The following is a 7,383-nucleotide window of genomic DNA, read 5'->3' on the forward strand; positions in this document are numbered from 1 at the left end:
AAAGAATGCTGGTCTGTAATCTCTGAAGTAGAGAGGGCTTGGGCTGGGGAGAGGTCCACCAAGGTACTTTGAGGTGGAAAGCGTGGAAAGTTGTAGGCCTCCCAGAGCAGGCCGGGCCAGGGCAGTGTGCTTGCTGCTGATGCTGCTCAGAGAGGGCAGCTACCCCATGTTCATGTTCGCTCTCCCTGCTGACCAGAGACACACGAGGAACTCCCTGCAGTTGCTGAGACACCAGGGGGGGTGGAGTGGAATAGAAATAGTGCAATTCTCAGCCTGCCAGGGAGATGGATTGTGCCTGAGAAGCAAAGAAAGGGAGAGAGGGAGACAGGATGTGTTTGCTGACGCAAGTGCCCGCCAGGGAAGGCACCAGGCTAGCAGCTCTTCACACCAGCAGCTCTTGGCCCAGAGCCAGGCCCAACAGGGAAGCCGGCTGCTCAGTCCCCTGGGTTTCTCATGGGTCACTGGGCCCTGGGGAGGTGCCTAACCTGTCCCCTGGGCTACACCCCAGCCAGACCAATCGGAGGGCCACTGTGAGCTCTTAACTCACTATCCCATCCCATCCCAGTTTTCAGGGAGAGGGGTGGTGGGTCCCCACGTTCACACATTCGCCTGAGGCAGAGATGGATCCGTTTGGGATGCGTGAGGCTGAAAGTGAGGCCTTTTGTGGGTCTGGATGTGGGTGCCTTGTGCAGGCCGCTCATCGGCAGACACCCCAGATGCCCCTGTGGACCACAGGGCTTGAGGGTGAGACGTGAGGGAGCCGCTTCTGGCATGGGAGCCCAGCAGGGTGCTCTGACCCTCTGGCTCCTTCCCGAGCCCTTTGGGGAGAAGGAAGCAGGACGAAGCCCCAACCCCTACTGCTGTCTTCCAGGGAGGGAGCCGACCACCCACAGCTGATAACCCCCTAGCACTCTCCCTTCCTCGCTCAGACCTCGGGCCTGTGGGCACCCACAGGATACAGCGGTGCTTTTTAATTTAACAGTTTCACAGATGTAGCAACCCCTCCTCCCCTCCTGGGCGCGTTTACACAGGCTCTGCTCCCCAGGCCTGGCCTGGCTGCAGAGTTTCTGGGGAGGCAGAGGCAGGGACTTCAGGGCCTTAGTCACCATCCTCAGTATCACCTCATCTCAATTCCTGTGAGGGACCGGGCCTAGCTCCTCCCGACTCAGGACTGCCTTCCAGCTCTCAGCGTGGGTTCCTCGGGGGTAGGGGCTGCTGGCTGGGGAGGGGTCAAGGGGAGGGCAGAGAAAGCTGCTTGATGAAGGGGGGTCAGCAAGGGCGGGCAGTGATTGCTCCCCAAGGCCTGGCTGCCTCTGCTCTGTGCTGGGTGCTGGGTCGGAACACTGGGTTTCAAGCCTTCCCACCCACCTACCTGCCAGTCCTCCCTCCCGTGGCCTCATTACAGTCATGGCCCCTTTGCCCATCTCGCCAGCCACCCCATCCTTCCTAGGCGTGGCCAAGTGGGGAGAGCGGCGCCCCCGGCCCCCAGGTGCCATGATGAAGCCTAGGGCCAGGGTTCTGAGCAGCAGAAGGAGCCTGGAGGTTGACCGTATCTGGTTTCTGGCCCGCTCTGTCATCTCATGCCCCCCACCGCTTCCAGCTCGGACTGGACTTCCCGGCCCAGGGACGGGGTCTAATTCTGGCTGGTGGCACCCAGAGGCCTGTGTGCCCATGCGTGCCTCGGTCTCCTGCCTGGGTGGTTTCCGGCTTAGCTACAGCGGCTTCCCCAGGCACCGTCCCCTGGCCTCCGAGTACAGGGAGGTGTGAGCTGGGCCCGGCGTATCGACCGCGTTGTGTGTGCCAGAAGCGGGCTGTGTTGAAATCCCCACTTCCCTTGCTCCACTGAGAAACCAGTGTGAAGGGCAGGGAGGTCCTCTGGGGGAGCGTGGGGTGGGAGGGGAGGTCTGCCCCCGGCCAGGCAGCGCTGCCGCGGTGCTAGCTCCAAGTCCATCGGTATTGACCTGCTCGCCCCATCTTGGTGCTCCAGAGTCCCAAGTTTCCCTTTTTCTTCAAGTCGGATGAGAGAAGAAATCGGGTGCGCTTGGCCTGGGGCCTAGTGATGGTGGACGGCCCCTCCCTCGAGCTCTGTGTTGGCTGCCATGTTGTACTGGACTTTGTTCCCCCTCTTCTTCTCATATCAGTGTTGCCCCTCCCCCTTTGACTTTTACACTGCGTCTCATTCCTGTTCTCACTTTTTCCTTGAAATGAATAAAGTCTCCCCAGCTCAGCTGTGTGGGCTGGGAGGAAGCCCCAGTTTGTAAACCTTGTCTTCTTCCCTCCGGGAGCTGAGGCTGGAGCTGCCCCACCCACCAGTGTCAGCCTTCGCAGCTCCGAGAGAACCTGCCCGGAGGTGAGCAGAGCCCCAAACAAGCCAACAGGACACCTCACAGCCCCTGCAGTTAAGATAAAACTTCTGGGGTCCCAGACTGTCACCCTCAGCCTGCTGAAGCCACTCAGCTCTTGCTAATCCTAATCTGGGAGATCTTTCCTGCTGTCTGTAAATGAACCCCTTCTCCCTCACACAGCCAGTTCAGCCCCCAGAGGTGCAGGATGCATTCCAGAGCCCTGCTCTTCCTGTCCTAGTCCCCAGCAGTCCATCGGGAACAGAAGAGGAAGGCTGGGTGTTCTCCTGGGAGATGAGGCTATTTCAGGAAACCATAGCAACAGGGATCTGCAGTCTCTTCTCATCACAGTTGCCAGTGCAGAATCTATGGTGGTTAAAGCCACAGCTTTGGAAAACACCGCTGGTTCCACCCTTCGTCCTCTACACTGTCCCTCCAGCTCTGGACCTCTTCCCAATGCTTTAAGGCAAGTCCAAACAATTACAACCAGACCTGCATAGAAATATCTTTTAGACCCCACAGCATTTTTCACCTTTAACCCTTCCTCCCTGTTTCTCTGGTCTCCTTTCATTCAGCTTGGGAGTAAAACCCAGACTTATAAGAGGAGGGAGTATATTTCCTACTTCTTATCCCAGCCAATCCCCATAAGGTCCTAACTAGAAGTGTCGCTTAGCACAGCAAGAGTCCCTCACTTTCAGTAGCGTGGTGGTGAGGCATGGCCACTGGGAAGAGGAGGGGTGGTCCGTTGGAATCCATGAACGTCTTAGACTGTACGCCATTAAAAAGAGGCAGTTATGTTAATTACAGGTTCATTTAAATCCAGCTTAAACGATAACGAAAAGGAGCCTTTCAATAAACTAGAGTTTGTGAATAACTTGGATTATACACCTTTACACAAAGGCAGTGTTGAAATTTACACATTCAAGTCCAGCTAAAGTACCAAGTAAAGGGCCTTGTGGGTGGACTTCAATGAGGTGGGCTCATACACAGTAGGCCCCTGGAGTGCCCTCGTGAAAGGAGGGCTGGGTTAAGTGCAGTGAGTCTGTATGAGTCAACCAGGCTCACCATGGACACTGCCTGGCCACTTTCTTAGAATTGACGCAGAGCTAAGTGCCAACTGTGGACTCCCAAGAGGACCAGAACCCAACTTGCTGGGGGGATTACCGTATTTCCTTCTGCTCCCTTTCTTTCCAGCTCACAGCATGTGCCTGCCTAGTTTAGGCACATGACTAAAGTGGGTCGGACCTTTAAATGCAGGTGGCACTTCTCAGAGCCCTGGACATGAAGAGATTGAAGCTCTGCACCCACATCTGCCAGGATCTGACATCTTGACCACGACCGTGGAGGGCAGTGGTGACAGGAAGTGCTGGTCATACCAAAGACCAAGCCGACTGGGCCACATGCAGGCTGCCTGGTAACCCTTATAGTGTTCGCCAACGGGGTGAGGGGCCTGCTGAGGCCTGGCAGGTGGTTGGAGATGGGCCACCTCAGGTGGGCTGAGGGACAGCGCTCTGAGCAGCCCACATGGGAATGTGCACTCCCTCCAACCCCCAGCCAGAAAGGACTTGGTCACGGGAAAGACAAAACCTCCAAGAATGTTAAGTGTGGAGATTCCACTCTCCTCTCCGCAGCTGTGTGAGGCCTCTGGCCTTATGGGCACAGGAACTGACTAGGGGTGGGCAGAAGGCAGAGTTCCCAATTAAGGTCACATTCTCCTAACCTGGGAGAGATCACCCTACCAGGTTCTCGTCTGGCTGGCTGGCCCTTGCCTGGGACAGTTTTGTTTTGCTCTCTCTCCCCGGGTGGAAACTAGAGGAGGTGGGCCCCTCCTGCTCCCAGAAGACGGGAAGCCATGCTTTGCCTTATGTAACCAATCAGAAAACAATCCTCTAGTCCAGTAGCTACACCAGGGCAAGAACTGGGGAGAAAAAACAGGGTTTAAAAACAAGCCAGCAGAGGGCTGGCTGGTCATTTCCCTTCTCCCAGCCGCAGCCCCATGTATCTGCCTTACAAGACAACCTGTCTCTTCTCCTCCCAGGAAAGGCTGTGTTCTGAGGAGTTGGGTGGCAAGAAATAAAGGAGATTCTCAGTTTACCTCTTTGGGATCTCTGTTTCCTTGGATATAAAGGTAAGATATGCACACCTGAACTGCCACCTTGTAGTGCAGCTGTCTACGGATCATGGAAGTGGAAGCACTCTGGAGACTGTGAATCAAAGTGCCGTGCAGATGCTACATGACTCACCTCACCAGGGGGAAGCCCTCCAGGCCAGGAAAGGGGTCTCTGGGGACATACCTCAACGCTTAGGAGCTATAAAATAATTCCAAGCCCCCGGGGCCAATTGTCCAGGCTGACTAGGGAGAACTACCCACCCTCAATTCCAATTGTAACCAGTAATTACCAATTATTGTAATTACCAATAATACTCTGGGATTTTTAGCATCCCTTCAAATAACGTAATTTCAGATCTGAAAATTCCTCACACATGGAAAAGAATATTACTTTAATTTCTATTTCACCAAGATATGTGCAACATAGGGAGGGGTTCACTTACCCACAGTCACCAAGTGACCAGGCCAAGATGACAAGTGGTGTTCCTAATCCCTGGCTAAATCCCAACCCAGGTGGTTCAACTGGTACCCAGGTAGCTTGAAATAACCCAGATTCTCAGGTACTGATTCAGAGGTGTGGGGTCTGGGATTCTGTTCAGGTAAGGCAGAAAACCACACCTGTCTCAGGGCTTCTTCCCACGGGCACAGGGGCTGGTGGACCTGCTGCACAGGAAGGCCGGAGGAAGACGAAGTCCCAGCACAGTGAGGCCCAGGAAAGATGAGAAACCTTGCCAGCAACAGGTGGCTCACAGCTCAGCCCTGGCTCCTGAACACAGAAGAGATGATCAAAAATAGAAGCACGGCAAGAGGCATCTGCCACATGCATCATGCCTCATGCAGCTGCCATAGCTTTGACCAGGAAAACACTTCTCATCCTTTCGCGACAGATCCTCCTCTTCTTGGACTAGGCGGAGGTACGGGAGGTACAGGGGCAGCAGATGGAATAAGAATGAGAGCAGCTGAAAGCAGTATTCTCCTCTAGCTTGGCGAGGACGGACAAGAGAGCTGCACCCCACGAAAGTCCAGGCAGGAGGCTGTGCCCAAGCCGTTCCTCCCAGGCCTCAGAGTAGTGGGCATCTGCTCAGTTACCAGAGGGAGATGATAACGCTTTTCTCTGGTCTAGATCTCAGGTTTGAGGCCCCACCCCAGGATCAGTCTCTTCCTCTCTGCCCACCTCATTCCCCAGGCCTTCCCTCCCCCATGCCTTTCAGGATCCTAATAAAATAACCACCAGTAGGGGGGAAAGGTAAACCTTTATTTGGAAAAGAGAGTTAAAATGACCATTTAAAACCCCCTTTCATTTCCAAAACAGAAACAAATAAGAAAACAAGGAAAAGATCATCTATCAAGCTCCTGCCCTCTGCCATCTTTAGCCATTTTTAAACTACATTTCCTGGCAGAAAAAAACAGTGATGGGCCCTAGTCCTACAAACCAATAGGGCACTGTCTTGAGACCATCTCAGGAGATGCCCAGGGAGAGACAGGGTGGATGGTGGAGTGTGGACAGATACGCCTGGGGCTCAGACAGGCACATGCCCAGTACCCAGGAAATAATGTTTAAAAATATACATGAATAGATAAATTCCCCAGAACCCAGGCATGGAAAGCTTATAACCATGAACGCAGCAGCAGAATTATTCAAGCTGGGTCTTTGGCTCTCAAAAAAAAAAAAAAAAGGAGAAAGCATTAACCTCTAGCTAACTGTCCCGAACTCCAGCCTCTCAGCTATATCCTCCAGTCCCATTCTGGAGGCCAAGTGGGCCAACAGCAAGTCAAGTCTGCAGGGCCAGCAGCTACACCCAGCAATGCAGGATTCAGGCATGCAGGTGACTCATGTGGGCAAGGGAGCACCCCCTGAAGGGGTCAGGGTGCCCCTGCACCAGGAGAGGGAAAGCAGAGGCCATGAGCCACCACCTCCAGTTCTTGGGCCAGTTTTGCCCAGGGCCACCTTTCTGCTGAGAAGTTCTGACCTGAGCTAAATACCAGGCTTTTCTAGGGGAAAAAAGGAAGGGGATGGGGGAGGCAGCAAAGAGTAAAAAGCAGTGGGAGGAGAGGAACAGAGAACTGCAGCTTAGCTGTGCAGAGGGAAAGGAACAAGTCCCTGAGGTCTTGCGTCCCAGCTGAGGCAGCTGCAGAACCTGCCGGCTCTCTCCCCCTGGGACTCGCACCCTCGCCGCAGTCCTCCAGTGAGATAGGAGTTTCCTGACAGTTCTTCCTCCTCATGCTTAAAGAGTTTGGCACCTCAATCCACTACCCCTGCCCACTGACCCCGCACAGGGGTTCAAACTTTGGCCTCCCACAGGGCAGCCTGGGGAAAGGGATGAGCCCTAGAGGAAACATGCCAGGCCTGTGGGGAGCTCTGGGTCGAGGGCATCCCTGAATCCGCTGCTCCAGCTCGTGGGGCCCACTTGTTACCAGAGCCCGGACAATGAGGGTGCCCTGGTTGGCAGGATGGACACCTAACGAAACACAGATGATAAAGGGAGACGGGCCCACGCTCCTGCCACTGGCAGCCAGGTGCCCATGTGCCTGGCAGCACACAGCTACCCGGTCACGCCCTCCACCTGCCCCTAGGCTGACAGCCCCAGTGTGGAAAGTGGGATAGTCAGAGACAGGCATGGCTATGCAGAGCAGTCCCACCCCGAGAGGATGCACACACAACACACATCTCACGTGTGTGTGTCTGGCAAGAGGGCTGGGCCCAGGGGTCTCAGGCAGGGAGAAGGTCAGGTCAGAAGGCACCCACCATGAAACGGCCTGAAAACAAATAACCAATGAGATCAATAGCTCCTGCAACCCTGGTAATTAAAATCAAGGGAGAGCACTGGATACATGGAAGGAAGGGGGAACCCCCCCTTCTGCCTCTCCCAGGGCTACCCAGTATGTGGCACAGGTTTAGGAAGAGGCTGGGGCGGGGCAGGGACCACAGGC

The sequence above is a fragment of the Hyperoodon ampullatus genome (assembly GCF_949752795.1).
Source record: "Hyperoodon ampullatus genome assembly, chromosome: 3".
Taxonomy (NCBI): Eukaryota; Metazoa; Chordata; class Mammalia; order Artiodactyla; family Ziphiidae; genus Hyperoodon; species Hyperoodon ampullatus.